Genomic DNA, 16,118 nt, shown 5'->3' with positions numbered 1-16,118 from the left:
TAGTTGTTACCTGAGACTAATCCTGTTCAAGAAGAGTAATGCTAGACCTACGTATAACCGAGGACATGTACACTGATGATATTTTAAGAGTTTCATGTAGGATCAACATAATACTATGGGGACATCCACACCTTATACGGATCTTTTTAGCAATTCAATAAAAAAGTTAAAAAATCTGAAAATATTTTTGAAATATACTTGACCTTCCATTGTCCTCATGAGAAAAAATACACAAAAAGAAAATCCCCCTTTGACTTCTTTTCAAAAAGGGATAATTGGGTTTATGCCCCTAGTTGGGTCACACTCGGGTGGTTTACCCCTAGTTTCCGTAAACACGTGTTCCTGCCCAAACCACTTTGCTCGTCTTATCCTTTTGCCCTTTGACCATTTGACCGTCATTTTGAAACTTCATAACAAATTCATACAAACTTAGGAAAATGCAAATAATATATCAAAATATTCAGAAATACACCAACTATACGTGCATGCCATTTGCATTCACGACAAAAGTGTTGGAAAGTCCCCATCTCATTCATGAGAAAAGTGTTGGAAAGTCCCCATCTCAATTTTAGCTCATATAGGTGATGGGGACTTTCCAACACTTTTGTCATGAATGCAAATGACATGCACATATAGGTGACGTTTTCCTGAACATTTTGATATCTTATTTTAACTTTTCTGAGTTAGTATATATTTTTGATGAAGTTTTCAAATGATGGTCAAGCAGTCAAAGGGCAAAAGCATAAGACGATCCAAGTGGTTTGGGTAGGAACACGCATTTTTGGAAACTAGGGGTAAACCAACAAAGTGTGACCCAACTAGGGGCATAAAACCAATTATCCCTTTAAAAAAGGCAAATTTTTAGCCAAAATAGTGTGAATAGTGACCTATAATAGCAAATAAATTTTGTCTTTTTCGTTGTGAAATCAACTTTGGTTTTTTTCGTCAAAATTTATATACTAGTGCAAAAGTAAGTCAAGTTTACTCTAAAAATAGTTCTTACCTATTTTGACCTTTTGTTTAATTATTAAAAAACTCCCCATATAGGGTGTATCTACAACCAGAAACCAAAGTGTATTTCCTTGCATTTACTGTCATATATAAATTGCATGCAAGCTTTAAGATAATATTGTTTTATCAACTATTGTACATGCTCTAATTATGAGATTAACGTAAGAAGCAACATGGAGAATTATGATTGGCGATAGGGGGAGGAAGAGGCCCACCCAGGTGAGATTTGGGGAGGGGTGGGGGATTTAGTTAGAAAGTGTATGTAAATCTTTAGCAGTTGTCCGTAGATGTAGGATTATTGTTCAAGAAAGCCACACTATCACATACATACCGTATCAAGGAATACTTCCGATTAGAGCATCTACATCCGGCATCCTCAAATCCTCCTCAAATGTCCACGGACGTGACCGGTCAGTGATCAGATAGGAGAGAGAAGAAAAAAAAATGACCCAACCGGACCCCTCATCTCTTCCCGATACGTACGGGCTGTCCGCAAGCCCTCATATTGAGGACAAATGTTGGGAGGATATGAGGGCTCGCAGGCACGTCCGGACGCGTCCGATCAGTCTGCCACATAGGACGCGGCCCACTCTGGATCATATTTTTCTTTCTTTAGTCTTTTTTTTTCTTTTTCTCCATCTTCATCAATCACGTACAAGTGACCGAAGATATGAGGAAAAAAATAAGTATGGGTGCATGACGAAAAATAGGGGTCCAAAACAAACACGCCTGGTTACTGACTGGGCGCCTTCACAGGCGTCTAGAGTTCAGATTTGGGAAGTCCACCTGTAGATGCTTCTATAGGGTGAGCGCGTACATGGGGTGCTGTTTAAGCTTAGGATGACCACGAATCACAAGATGCTTCCACACTAGAATAGCCAGTTGAAAAAGTGTATGCAAGTATCTCAAGAAAATAGGAATAATTACATGAACGGCTTCAGCTCAGAGTCACATATCCAAATGAACCATAGAGAGAGACCTGGTAAATCTAAGAGCCAAGCAGGTCGTGCCTGCCCTAAACTAATTACGATTTTTATCACTGGCACCCTCTCATCTTACATATAGTGGCTATTGCTAGTTGCTAGTGTTTTTCACTCGTAGTGCATTGAACCGATCCATTACGATTTTCCATGACGTCTCAACTCTCAACTTGGCGGCTCTCAAATGAACTGGTTGTTGAAGAAAATTTGGCGGCAGGAGCACATGCCTGGCAGGCGTAGTACAATCCATGCATGCACGGTGACTGAAAGTGTCAATCTTCTTCAGGGCTTCAGATTGGGTGGGTTCCTGACAGATAAGGCCACTAGTAGTAGCCTCGTCTCGTCGACGTGTCTTGGCAAGACTTGGCAACATCCTGGCTCACGGTGCTACTGACAAGACCTGCAACAAACAAGATACTCAGTCTCCAACGTAATAGTAGCCTCGTCGACGTGTCGACTGCGGGAAGTCGTCTCGACTCTGAGAACCCAACCCCCACCCTCACGGAGCCCGTAGGAACAACAGCCGTGGAATCAAACCATGAGCGCCGAGCATTTTCCAGTTGTATAGATGTTTTCCGTACTAGCAAAAGCTGTCCCCTGCCGCGCACATATCCCAGTCCATTGAATTGAACCTATCATATGCATCATTACTCACAACTCTTGCATTGACAGATATGTATGTACCCCATGCAACTTTGTCAGGTACGAGGCTAAGCCCCCCTCTAGCTTTTACGAAAGAAAGACAATTGCCTGGAGCTATGGCCATGCAATTTGGTTTGTAGCTAAGAACATCTACAACCGAGCCCCTTATCGAGGGTCCTACCTAGAAAATGAGAGGCCCTGTGCGAATCAAAATTTAGGAGCATAGTTTGTTAATCGCTGCAGCAGTGTAATTTTCATGTAGAATTGCACCACCACACATGCACACAACTTCAAGAAAGAACAACAAACTGGATAGACTAGTCTACTTATAAACTGGAGTAATAATAAAAGAATAGGGTGCTGAGAAGTGCCACAACCTTCATATCTAGGGCTTCGGTTGTAGATCATGCGAGACTGCACATGAAGCTCCGATGAGTGATTCCAAGAGTACATGACCACAGTTTGCTGCCACTAACGCCTTTCTTTCGGGGAAATCGTAAAGCACATTAGCCCCGAAGAGAATTGGACAAGAAAATGGGAAGGAAACGATGGGTGCATGATTTAATTTGGGGCTTGTGAAATTGATTGTTTTTTGGAATAGCAGCAAAATGCGTCAGTGCATTTAGACTAGTCATAATGGGGAGTAAGATATGCTAGTGTCATGCATATGACACCAGTCTATATTACTATCTTCATAGTGAGGAGTAACATAGAAATAGTGTCATATGTGGTTGTATTTATTAGCTTGTAGACTCATCTTGAAGTGCTATGTGATGGTAACATATTATGTTAGACTACCTACAGTGGGAACAACATAGGTGGTAGGATCACACTTTTCTAGGCAAAATAGATGATGTGACACGTAACAAATGAAGAAAGAGAGGCATGTGATAACATAACTAGTTACTGTAATATATCACATATCAAAAAAAGATGAGTCTATAACGTAATAAATGCAGTGATCCATGACACAATACATATGTTACTACCCATTGTGGAGGTAGTAACATAGATTAGTAACATATGCATGTTACTACTCTATGTTACTCCCCACTGTGACTAGTCTTACTCTAAACACCTCTCTCCTCATTAACTACATGTCATATAGGCAAATTTATCTTGGGGTGCGTTATGTTACTAGCTAAGTTACTCTCACTATGACCAGCCTTAGACTAGCCATAGTGGGAGTAACTTCAGCAGTAACATCGAGTCCAGCTCAACAAATTTGCTTATGTGGCAATGAGTTAATGATGAGAGAGGTAGTTTGAGTAACTTAGTTAGTTACTGTAACATCACATGTCCCAATGCAATATGAGTCTATAACCTAATAAATGTAGCTTTGCATGATACCACACTTATGTTACTACCTAGTCTAAGGATATGTGTATATTACTAGCGTATGTTACTCTCCATTGTGGCTAGTCTTAGAGATAGGGGGAGGGAGAGAATGACGCTAGGAGTAATTGACGGATCGATTGGAGAGAAAAGTGGGAGGTCACTTGGGGTGCGATATTTTCATCATTTTTACTCTAATTAATTCTCTGTTTAATTAACACCTTAATTACCTATCAAGTGGGGGGCCTCCAATTTTGAGGGCCATGTTCAGCCGCTCCAGTTGCACTTGCTAACATACGACCCTGCCAATCAGATTGAATGACAAAGATTTCTTATTTTATTTCTTTTTCTAAGAATGTAATAAAGCCCATATATATCTCACTCTAGCATTTACTAATGAAGAAAGATAATTGCCACGCAACTGGAGCTACATCCATGTTTGGTTTGTAGCCTAAGAGCATATACAGCCGGGCACCCCAAACCCACCCCAAACGCGCGGCCGGGCCGCCTGGTGGCCCGCTCAGTCATTGACCAGTCACGAAATTTCAACCTAGCCACGCACCTCAAACATGCCTCAAAAGTTCGGACTGGCCAGCACCCCTCATGTCCAGCCCAAATATGGGGTGGATATGGGGTGGTCCGCGTGCGCCCGCTACGTCGGCTTGGCCCAGCATGGCCATGCTTGCCCCACAAATATCCCCATCCAGAAAACCCTAGACCGCAGTAAATCTGAACTCCACTTCACTCCTCCCTCTGTCCACTCCACTTCCGATCCTTCCGTGTGCATTCGATGACCGGCGACCGAAGCAGCGCTGCTTCCGATGGGGAATCTGGCTTCAATGATGACTGGGCAAGTCTGCTATGCGAAGCGGGGCCCGACGATGTGGAGGGGTCGCCCTCCGCATCGCGTTGATGCGTTCGATGGTCAACCAAGGCAGATCCGGCAGTGGCGTGTTCGTTAGAGCCTGGAGCCCGTCAATGCAGCGCTAGCGATGTCGCCTGCCCCTCCCGTCCGATGCGCAGCTCCAGTTGCTTCGCTCCTCGAGGTAAGCTGTCCACCACCACCGCCGCCCTTTGGTCCGGAGGTGGTACCCGGCCACGACTAAGTCCCCGTGCCCGTGCCGGGGCCGACGCGCACTGGACACCCTAGTCCAAGGCACGAGCAGCCTACACGTGAGTGACATAAGGTGAAGGAGAGGGTAGCGACAAGGGAGGTGATCCATGTCAGCGCGCCGGTCTATCCCGAGGCCATGCTCCTCACGTCGGTCCTCCATCGCTCTCTCACGATGGCAAAGACGGATGCGCGGTTTCTCCACCGCAAGAATGCCAAGGTGCTCTGACTTGCCATCGAGTTGTCGGAGCGCGATGCAAACAAGGAGGCGATGGCGAAGGTGGCCCGCCATGTGAAGGAGTAGGACCGCCTGCTCCGCAGGCTGTCGGGAATGAGGTGCAGCTCCGACTCTAACCTGACGGTCGGCTCCACCTCCAGCTCCGGCGACGACTCACCTTCGCACACCGACGTGATAATTTCATCTTTAACTATAACTGGCTCCTCAATCATTTCTTTAACAAGTGGATGATATTTAAACTATTTCTCTTTAGGAAGATCGACATGAGTAGCAAATGATTCACAAAAAGAAGCTAATATCTCAGAGTCAAGTCCATACTTACTGCTAAACTTGTGAAAAGCATAGGCATCCATAAAAGATTTAACACAATCAAACTTAAGTGTTATACCTGAGTCATTACCTTTGTCGAGTTCCCAATCTTCGAAGTTGCATTTAATTCTTTCCAGGAGGTTCCATCTGAATTCAGTAGTTTCCTTCATAAAAGAGCCAGTCGAAGAAGAATCGAGCATGGTTTGATCATTATGAGAAAGCCGAGCTTAAATTTTTTGTAAGATAATTTCCTTTGAGAGCTCATTATTGGGGCATGTATACATCATATATTTAAGCCTCCACCAAGCTTGAGCGATATGATGACCCACAAGTATAGGGGATCAATCGTAGTCCTCTTGATAAGTTAGAGTGTCGAACCCAACGAGGAGCAGAAGGAAATGACAAGCGGTTTTCAGCAAGGTAATTTCCGCAGACACAGAAATTGTCGGTAACAGGTAGTTTGATAGCAAGATAATTTGTAACGAGCAAGTAATAGTAATGGTAACAAAAGTGTAGTAAGGTAACCCCATCCTTTTTGTAGCAAAGGACAGGCCGGAACGGTCTAATAATAAGCAAAGTATTCTTGAGGACACATGGAAATTTCATCTAGTCACTTTCATCATGTTGGTTTGGGTGGACTCGAGAGTTGGTTGGGAGAGAGGGGGTTGATCGACGCCCCCTCTCATGTCGAAGTTACAGGAGTTTTCTTCTAGGGGTTTCGTGGCCTCGAGAGTTTGTCGAGTAGGGGCAGGAGGGGGTAGGAGATCGACAACGCTTTTTTTCTAGGGTTATGGTGGCCTCAAGAGTTGGTCGCCCGATATGTCCACCGCAATATAAAATGATACATAGATGACAACAATTCTTTATTAGAAAGCAAACCCGATATCCGACATATCTACATATCGTCTGATATATCTAGACTTGTTTTTCTGATATATCTAGACTTGTTTCGGTTTGGGGTGGCCTCAACAACACTTTTTCAGTCCCGGTTTGGGTGGACTCGAGAGTTGGTCGGGCGAGAGGGGGTCGATCGACGTCCCCCCTCATGTCGAAGTTACCAGAGTTTTCTATATGTACAAAAAAATTCCACATGACATGTCCGATGAGCGGACCGCCTCTCTCTCATGCATGTCCGACGCCCCCCTCATGTCAAAGTTATCGGGGAGGGGGTAGATCGACAACGACATCGCTTGCATACATATGAACAAATTTCTATGAACAAATCGATGAATGGAGCCAAGGGTCTAAAATCGGTCTATGCACGATAGAAAATCTGATAAAAATACATATAAAACATCTATTTTAAAAAAACATCTATGATCCCTCATACATACATGCATACAAAAAATACATTGATGATCCCTCATACATACATACATACATACATCTAAAAAATCATGAACATCTAAACACATCTAAAAACAACATATAAGAACATCTAAAAACATCTAAAAAACATATAAGAACATCTAAAAACATCTAAAAATAGCATTTAAGAAAAAAGAGTAATGGACGGCAGCAGCGGCGGGGCATGGCAGGGGCGCGGGGGAAGGCGCGGTGCTCACTAGGGGCGGTGTCGGGGCAGGGGGTATGGCGGGCGGCATCGGGGTAGGGCAGGGGCGCGGAGAGCAGCGTCAACGTCGGGGCAGAGGGTGTCGAGGGCGTCGGCGGCGACGACGACACCGACGAGGTGGAGCAGCCTGGCGGCGTTGGGGCAGGGCTCGGCGATGACGGCGACGAGGAGCAGCCTGGGGGCGTCGGGGCACAGAAGAACAAGTGATTTTGGAGAAACTGCTAAGTGTGGGCTTATATACCCAGAGCATTGGTCCCAGTTCGTGGCACTAACTGGGACCAATGCCACCCTTTAGTCCCGGTTGGTGCCACCAATCGGGACCAAATGTCAGTTTTCGTCAGCCCAAAGGGCGGGAAGCAATGACCTTTGGTCCCAATTGGTGCCACGAACCGGGACCAAAGGGGGGCATTGGTCCCGGTTGGTGCCACGAACCGGGACCAAAGGGGGGCATTGGTCCCGGTTCGTGCCACCAACTGGAACCAAAGGCCTTGTGCTGTAATTAACGCGGTGCTATGGGATATTTAGTGAAGGAAATATGCCCTAGAGGCAATAATAAAGTTGTTATTTATATTTCCTTATATCATGATAAATGTTTATCATTCATGCTAGAATTGTATTAACCGGAAACTTAGTACATGTGTGAATACATAGTGTCCCTAGTATGCCTCTAATTGACTAGCTCGTTAATCAAAGATGGTTAAGTTTCCTAGCCATAGACATGTGTTGTCATTTGATGAACGGGATCACATAATTAGATAATGATGTGATGGACAAGACCCATCCGTTAGCTTAGCACTATGATCGTTTAGTTTATTGCTATTGCTTTCTTCATTACTTATACATGTTCCTATGACTATGAGATTATGCAACTCCCGAATACCGGAGGAACACTTAGTGTGCTATCAAACGTCACAACATAACTGGGTGATTATAAAGATGCTCTACAGGTGTCTCCGATGGTGTTTGTTGAGTTGGCATAGATCGAGATTAGGATTTTTCACTCCGGTTGTCGGAGAGGTATCTCTAGGCCCTCTCGGTAATGCACATCACTGTAACCCTTGCAAGCAATGTGACTAATGAGTTAGTTGCGGGATGATGCACTACATAACAAGTAAAGAGACTTGCCGATAACGAGATTGAACTAGGTATGATGATACCGACGACCGAATCTCGGGCAAGTAACATACCAATGACAAAGGGAACAACGTATGTTGTTGTGCGGTTTAACCGATAAATATTTTCATAGAATATGTAGGAACCAATATGGGCATCCAGGTTCCACTGTTGGTTATTGACCAGAGAAGTGTCTTGATCATGTCTACATAGTTCTTGAACCCATTGGGTCCGCACGCTTAACATTCGATGACGATTGGTATTGTGAGTTAATGTGATTTGATGTACCAAAGGTTGTTCGGAGTCCCGGATGAGATCACAGACATGACGAGGAGTATCGAAATGGTCGAGACATAAAGATTGATATATTGGACCATGTTGTTCGGACACCACAAGTGTTCCGGAGAGTTTCGGATAAAACCAGAGTGCCGGAGGGTTACTGGAACCCCCCCCCCCCCGAGAAGTTAATGGGCCACCATGGGCCTTAGAGGAGAGAGGGCCAGCCAGGAGGTGGCGCGCGCCCCCCAGTCCGAATTGGACAAGGGGTGGGGGCGGCGCCCGCCTCCTTCCTTCTCTCCCCTTCCTCCTTCATTCCCCTCCTTGTTGGACTAGGAAAGGGGGGAACCTACTCCTAGTAGGAGTAGGATTCCCCCCTTAGGTGCGCCCCTTGAGGCCAGCTGGCCCCTGCTCCCCTCCTTTATATACGGGGAAGGGGGCACCCCATAGACACACAAGTTGATTTCTTAGCCGTGTGCGGTGCCCCCTCCACAGTTTTCCACCTCGGTCATATTGTCGTAGTGCTTAGGCGAAACACTGCGTCGGTAACTTCATCATCACCGTCACCATGCCGTCGTGCTGACGAAACTCTCCCTTGGCCTCAGCTGGATCTAGAGTTCGAGAGACGTCGCCGAGATGAACGTGTGTAGATCACGGAGGTGCGGTGCGTTTGGTACTTGATCGGTTGGATCGCAAAGACATTCGACTACATCAACCACGTTACTAAACGCTTCCGGTTTCGGTCTATGAGGGTACATGGACACACTCTCCCCGCTCGTTGCTATGCTTCTCCTAAATAGATCTTGTGTGATTGTAGGAAAGTTTTGAAATACTGCGTTCCCCAACAGTGGCATCCGATTTAGGTCTATGCGTAGATGTTATATGCATGAGTAGAACACAAAGAGTTGTTGGCGATAATAGTCGTACTACTTACTAGCATGTCATACTTTGATTCAGCGGTATTGTTGGATGAAGTGGCCCAGACCGACATTACATGACCGCGTTCATGAGACTGGTTCTACCGCCGTGCTTTGCACACAGGTGGCTAGTGGGTGTCTGTTTCACCAACTTTTGTTGAATCGAGTGTGACTACGTCCGGTCCTTGTTGAAGGTAACGACGGCAGCGACCAAAGAAGAGCGGCGGCGGCGGCCTGACGGCGGCGGTTAAAAACCCTGACAGCGTGACGAAGACCGGCGCGGATGGTGGCATTCCCGCGCCAAGGAAGACGACACAGCGCATACCACGGGAGGTCGATGCGCTATGACGACGGAGCGGACCACGGGCCGCGACGCTACGGCCCGAGGGGGCAACGCAGCGGCGGCAGGTGGGTCGGGGTGACGGCGGGGACCACGGGCCGCGACGCTGCGGCCCGAAGGGGCGACACAACGGCGGTTCGCGAGTCGGTGCAACCACAGGGACGACCTCAGGGACCGCGTATCGCGACACTACGGCCCGAAGGGGCGACGCAGCAGCGACACACGAGTCGATGCAGCCGCGAGGAGAACCACGGGGCGGCGGCCCGACGGGGCGATGCAGCGGCAGTCCGATGCTCGATCGGTGGAGAGGCGCGCCGAACTCGAGGACGATCTTCACGGGACCAGCGGAGGCGCGCGTAACCGACGGGCCAGGTCGGTCGCGCGGCGGAGATGAGGCGGATCGCAGCGGCGAGCGAGTGATCAAGCTGATCGCGCGCGAGGTCGGGGACGCCGCTCGGTGGAGGCGTGATGGCGGCGGAGTCCGAGATGAAGCCGACGATGACGGATGGCGTGGGACATCGTGCGGACAATCTTGTCAGCACCGGCACCCGGGCCGCCAAAGCAACGCCGGCGCCTGGGCAGCGAGGCCCGAGCGACCAACGGAGCAGCAGCGTCTGAGTTGAGGCAGCCGACGAGCCTGACGCAGCCATCCCGACGCAGACAAGAACGAGGCCGGCGAGGTAGACTGCCGGGCCGCCGTGCAGACACGGCGGAGGCGGGTGATGTCATCGATGGGCGGGCCGGCGTGCGACCGACGACTATGATTGGCCGTTGCATGGTGCAAGGCCGCCGGGGTCGGGGCGATGCAGGTGTCCCGGTCGGAGCAGGGCGGTGACGGCCGGCGCAGGGTGACGGCGGACCGACGCATGGACGGCGGCTGGCCCTGACGAGCCTCCTCGGGGCGCATGGCCGCTTGGTCGGAGGAGAGGCCGGCTGGTTGCGCCGGGGTCGGAGTAGAGGCGCTAGGGGTCGATGAGGGCGGTGGGCGACGCAAACCAATCAAGAATAGATCGGAAAACCAAAAAAAACCGTTCGATCAAGATGACCGGCGAGAGAGAGAAAACCCCGGAGCAAGGCTCGAGGAAAAGACTCTCTAGGATAGATGGTCAACACGACCGGCGGACGAACCCTAGGTACGGGCGGCGTGGCCCCGACGGCGATCATGGAGGCCGACCGTCCCGGGGGCGGCGTGCGGGTGCGGAAGCGGCGGCGGCTAGGGTTTAGGATCGACTTGCGATAGATATCATGTTAGAAGGGAGAGAGGGATTTGGTGGAATAGTTCATTGTATTGCTTGAGCCTCGTGGGTATATATATAGGAGTACAATCATCTACTTAAAGTGCAAGACAAGCCAGATCAAATCTTAGTCTATCTCGTCTTTCCTAATAAATATTGTACTCAACACCTTCATCTAGCATCTCCAATGGAAATAATTAACTCCCCAGAATCCATTCCCGAAATGAAACTCCTAAAAATCCTCAAGTTTTGGATGCTGCATTAAATTTGAAGTTGTCATTACAAACCATCCATGTTTTTCTTAACAATTAAAACAAACACGTAATCCAAATTCCAGTAGTAGATGAATAATTGCAAATTTGTGTGTGTACGAGATTAGAGTAACTTCAAAATAACATAATTTTGTATTTCCTGATCAAAAAAATACATGAAAAAGAAAGAAGGTAGAATTAATTTTGGATTTATGGTTAAGGAAGAAAAATAAGAAAACAGAGGTTTTATCGAATTTCAAGTATTCAGTTTCACCAATAAGATGACAACTCAAAATCTACTAGGAATTAGCAGCTTAATGGTGATATGAAACACTTCCAAAAAAAGTAACCTCAACACCACCTCTATGCTGACTCATGTTTCATTGCATATATGGAGTAAGTTTTGTCAACCAGAACTTAGGTCGAAACTTAATACTTGTCCTCACTTTCTCTTTTGCAGGGCCGGTTTCAAGTGAGATGAAAACTGGTATTTTTACATGGAAAACCCCCACGTTGTCGTGACCATGGCCGAAACCACTCAAATCTTCTTTCACTATAATCAAATATGGTATACAACAAATTTTCATACATCAAGATCTCTCATTATTGATGGCATTGAGAAGATTTGGCGCTCAAGAGCTAGGAATGTAAACAATCTCACCAAGGATGATGGAATCACAGGTTGAAGGAGAGAATGTAGTGGATCAAGATCATCGCACCCTTGGGAATAAGCTTCCTTTTCTTACTTGCACGCTCTAACTTCAATCTTCCTCTCTTGTTTTCTCTTCTTCTTCTTCTTCTTCTTCTTCTCCAATGGAGGCTAACCTAATTTTTGTCACTTGTGGTGGTGGCTAGCTGCTGGATGAAGGGCTAGACGCCCCTTTCCCTCACCCACAAAGACCAAAATGACCCTAGGTCATAAACCCTAATGTGTAGTGGGCTTTGGCAGAATTGTGGCCTGCCTAAAGGCTTCAAATGGTCATGGCCTTACATCCAACATGAGGAGTATCAATATCCTAACAAAATCCGAGTATTCTCGCCCTCGAATTCAATTGCTCTCTATGCATCTTTGCCCTAATCCCCCTAATTTGAGTTTCAATCTCAATTTCCTAGATTCTTTTTCTCAAGTTTGTTGTTCTTCTTTGCAACATCCCGAATCACATCTTTTGCCCTGTCTTCCCATACAACATCAATCCACTCCGTGTATTCACAAGCTTTAAAACCATTCAAATGAAAATCTAGAAACCTCTTCCCAGTTGCTCAGTCGTTCCAAACACGGCGAAAAGAGTATATGAGATGCCCTACATCGCTTGCACTTCGGGAGCCCAAACTCAAATTCCGGCAAATCCTCTGTCTCCATCAAAGATGAATTTCATCCTATATAATTACATGTTGGGGGTTACCTTGGCTCATGACTCACCGCCGCCCACCTCTCCGGTGGGACCAACGGGCTTCCTCGATGTCGCTGACGACATCATTGCCGCCAAGGTAAGATTGGAGGATGAATGGAGGCACACGAGTTGATTGGTGGTGGCGGGCGGCGACGACACTAGCGATGAGGCATTGGTAGGCCTTGAATGGGCCGGGAGAGGCAGCTTGGGTTAGATGGGGGTGGCACCACCGGTGAAAATAGCTAGGTTGACGAACTCGGGGTCGGCGACAATGGTAGTTGGGGGAGGAAAGTTCTCGCGTGCGCAAAGTAGGGTCTTAGGCCAACTCCAACGCGCGATCCCATCCTGTCCGGTGCTGCATCCGTTTGGGGTAAAACGGACGAACCAGACAACCCAGCGTGCGGGGCTCAAACGGACTTTTGTCCGTTTTCTGTCCCGCTTTCGACCCATCCCCGGCCCAAGTTTGCGCCGCTTTGGGGTGGAACGGATAGTGCGCTGACGGGCGGGCCGTGTGCGCGTGTTTTCTCCCCCTGGCCTGCCCGTCGGTTGGGCATAGGGACGCGTTTTTCTCTATCCGCCCCCTCCCTCCCTCCGGTCGCACCCCCTCCACTCTTCTCCACTCTTCCTCTCGCCACCGCCGCCACTAGCCCATTGCAGCTGTGCAGCTCGGACGCGCGCACACCCCGCCTTTCCCCTTGGCGCCCTGAGCTACCCAACCACGGCCACCTGATTTGCGCACCCGGCGGTCGGATTTGGAGCGGATTCCGGTCGGTCTTGAGCTCTTCCGGCTGTGGGAGGCCCGCATCGCGCCATGGACTGGCCAGGCACCGGGCCAGAAGGCCCCGAACAAGGCCGCAAGGCCGCATGCAGGTAGTGACTCCTCCTCTAGCCGCTTGGATCTACACCGTCGGTGGTCCGCCGACAGATACATGAATGGCGGTTGGCCGGACTCGGTGCTAGCCCAAAAGCTCGTCGGCGCACCGTTGCCAACTCATTAAGTGCGACCACTGCCTAAAGAAGGTCGTGCGCCGCGTGTCTACAACGCCGGAACATCCCGGATGGGTGTTCATCAAGTGCTTAAACGATGGGTATGTGCTATTTTTAGCTTCAGTTGTGCTCTTGGATTTGACTAATTGTGCTAACTTAAAATTTTTATTGTGTAGCATGAATGCAAGTTTCTGGTATTGGGAAGAATAGTACATCGATATATTGATAGAGCTCAATTTAGTAGATGTTCGTGCACTTGCTAGAGATGAGACTAGTGCACTTGTTGCTAGAATAGAGGCTAGACATGAGACTAGATGCGAGGAAGCAAGCTCTATTTCTTTAGACTCGAAGAAAAAAGAAGCATGCAAATCGAGCCTTCTCCACATATCAACCAATGAATGCATCGAGAAGGCACTAATCCAACTTACAGGAGCAGTTATGGAAGTTGGATATCTTTCTAAAATGTATTCTTGTAGTTCTTGTTTTTACTTGGTCTTGTTTTTCTAGTTAAAATTTGGTGATGTATTCCCATGTGCCAAAAATGAATGATGAAAAAAGTTAAGGGCTTGCAAAGAAAAAGTACGTGGACAGGATGCGGCCGGGATGCATCCATGCGTTGGGCTGCGCGGCCACCGCATCCCAGAAACTGCCCGGACACGACCCCATTGCCCTACCTAAACGGACAGAATCCGGACAAACAGACGTCCGTTTGGGGTCGTGCGCTGGAGTTGGCCTTTAGGAGGGGATTTGGAGGTAAAGGTTTCTCCGTATATGTTGGGAGGGGATTTTTTTTTGCCAGCTCAAAAGGCCTTTGGGAGTTATAACCGATTAATTAAAAAAATAGTTCTCTAGGAATGAGAGATTGCTGTGCTTCGACCGTTGCACACCTATAAATAGAGCCTCTACGCCACCCAATCTCGGGCAACAACCATCAGGTTAGAGTTCCCCATTCCTCAAGACTTGGTGCTTCTACTACTAGCAAGTAGGTAGCCATGGCTAGGGTCCGAAACCCTCTCGTCGTCGGAAAGGTCATCGGGGAGGTCATTGACAACTTCAACCCCACGGTGAATATGACGGTGACCTACAACTCCGACAAGCAGGTGTCCAATGGCCAGGAGTTCTTGCCGTCGGGCGGTCGTGTCCAAGCCACGCATTCAGGTCCCGGGCGGCGACATGAGATCTTTCTTCACTCTGGTTTGCGCTTCCTCTCCTCCTTGGCCACCTGACGCGTACACACAAAGTAAGCTAGCTAGCATCCAGCTGATAACCGAGTATGATTGCTGCTCTTCAGGTCATGACGGACCCGGATGTGCCAGGGCCTAGCGATCCATACCTGAGGGAGCATCTCCACTGGTAATTGTACTAACCCAACCTAGCTCAGTCGATCAGAAGTCCATCCAGTACAAAGAAATATATAGTTAGCTAGATTGGAAAAAAATATCTCATGAGCCATGTAATATCGAATTGCTCAGTCCAAGTGATTGAGCACAAATTAATTATCTGGTGTCCCATTAGTGGCTATCCTATGGGCATCAAACCTGTTTTTTGTCTAGTGAGCATAAATTGGCACAAATTTATATGATCAGCTATGCATAAGAATACTGTTTATGAATTATGAGGCTAATGAGCTTTTGTGTAACATGCAGGATCGTCACTGATATTCCTGGCACACTGATGCTTCTTTTGGTCAGTGCCCCTTTTTTCCTGATTGACTGACTACATCCTTATTTTTTTCTGGATAAACATGATTAATGCATGCAGGGAGCGAGGTGGTGAGCTACGAACAGCCCAATGCCCAACATCGGCATTCACAGGTTCATCTTCGTGCTGTTCCAAACAGAAGAAGCGGCAGGCTGTGAACCCTCGAGCTCCCTCCACCAGGGACTGCTTCAACACTCGCCGCTTCGCCGACGAGAACGACCTCGGCCTCCCGGTCGCCGCCGTCTACTTCAACGCGCAGCGGGAGACAGCCCGCGCGCCGCCGCTGATGTGAAAAAATGCAAACAAGCCTCTGGATCAAGCTATGGCTTAGCTACTGGTATTAGCTATATATATATGGCTCCGTTCAAATAAGAGTTTGCTCGTGGGTCTTGTGTCCACTGTTTCTGGTAGTCTTCCTACTGTCCACTGTTACTCCTACTAGTCAACCTGTGAGCTTGTGTACGCCACAAGAGTGAATTTAGTTCAACTCCTATTTTGTACGTACGTGTTCACTGGGACTCTGGGAGCAGAATGATAGCTAGAGAAGACCGTCGACGTGTCTGGTAGAGTAGGGCTAGTGAAAGGTGGAAAAGGCAATGGCTTTGTGGCCCCACTACCTGCGCTACTGTTGTTGCCCTCAGGGCCTATAATCTTCTTACCCGTTTGGAACCTTCGTACTATTTTCATTTCCTGTAAGGAACCTCATCT

At 47.9% G+C, this 16,118-nt stretch overlaps 1 pseudogene; it reads left to right on the top strand.

The window, feature by feature from the left end:
• The first annotated feature begins 14,638 nt into the window (after positions 1-14,638).
• Positions 14,639-15,702, top strand: LOC123084269 (CEN-like protein 2; annotated as a pseudogene).
• Positions 15,703-16,118: the final 416 nt, after the last annotated feature.

This window comes from Triticum aestivum, chromosome 4A (genome assembly GCF_018294505.1).
Source record: "Triticum aestivum cultivar Chinese Spring chromosome 4A, IWGSC CS RefSeq v2.1, whole genome shotgun sequence".
NCBI lineage: Eukaryota > Viridiplantae > Streptophyta > Magnoliopsida > Poales > Poaceae > Triticum > Triticum aestivum.
The sequence above is the reverse complement of the archived record's forward strand: the minus strand, read 5'-3'. Positions and strand labels throughout refer to the sequence as shown.